Below are 837 nucleotides of genomic sequence, written 5' to 3'. Positions count from 1 at the left end.
CCAGCATCCTCCTTCCGGGACAGCAGCTGCCTCCGCCACGCTGGGGCTATTTGGGGGAACCGGGGTCCAACCCCCGCGTGGCCTGAGGAGCAGGCGCACCATCCAGCCAGGTCTAGGGCTCGGGGCCCTCTGGGGCCCACTCCCAGCAGAAGGGGTGCCCCTGGGGAGCAGGGCAAGCCCCCTCTTCGCCAGCACAGCCCCCTCGGGCCCGGGCTGGGGGAGCCTGGAGCAGCAGCCTGGAAGGGGTGAGTGTGGTGACAGAGAAGACAGGGGCTCAGAGAAGGCGAGTGACAGCCAGCGGGGGTGGGCACGGCCGAGGGGTCCTTCCTGACCCAGCAGGACTGGGCCCAGGACCAGCTGTCGCCATGCAGCCTGGACGTGGAGCAGGGGGTCAGAGTGGACCACAGGCTTAGTCTGTCACTTGCCAACATGGATGCAAACCCTGCTCCGTTCCAGAACTTGTTCCCCAGCTCCCTCCCTCCTCGGAACACGGTCCCCGGGCCCCTGACCCCACCCCGGGGCCTGGAGTGGACATCTGAGCTCTGAGCCCTCAGTCTACCACCCCACCCCTAACTCAGAGGAGAGGGTCCCCGGGGGGGGGGTTCCCGGGTGGCCACGGAGGGGGTCTCACAAGTGAGGGTCTGAGGGGGGGCCCTGGAGGTTGGGAGGGGCACTCACTCACCAGCAGCGGCTCTGGGCTCGGCCCCCCGGGGGGATGGCCGCTTCCCTGACGCTGCTCTGGGGCCCCCCTTCTTACTGCTCATCCTCCTGAGGGCGGGTAGGGGAGGTCAGGGCGGGGTGTCAGAGTGGCAGGGGCCGTGGGCACACACTGCACAC

General features: G+C 69.2%; 1 protein-coding gene across 1 annotated transcript in view; it reads left to right on the top strand.

Annotated features, from left to right (window-relative positions):
• FAM83H (family with sequence similarity 83, member H) overlaps nucleotides 1-837 on the top strand; it is an 11581-nt gene that overhangs the window by 879 nt on the left and 9865 nt on the right. The window lies entirely within an intron of this gene.

This window comes from Myotis brandtii, unplaced genomic scaffold, assembly GCF_000412655.1.
Source record: "Myotis brandtii unplaced genomic scaffold, ASM41265v1 scaffold1956, whole genome shotgun sequence".
Classification (NCBI taxonomy): Eukaryota; Metazoa; Chordata; class Mammalia; order Chiroptera; family Vespertilionidae; genus Myotis; species Myotis brandtii.
This window is presented reverse-complemented; position numbering and strand designations above follow the sequence as displayed.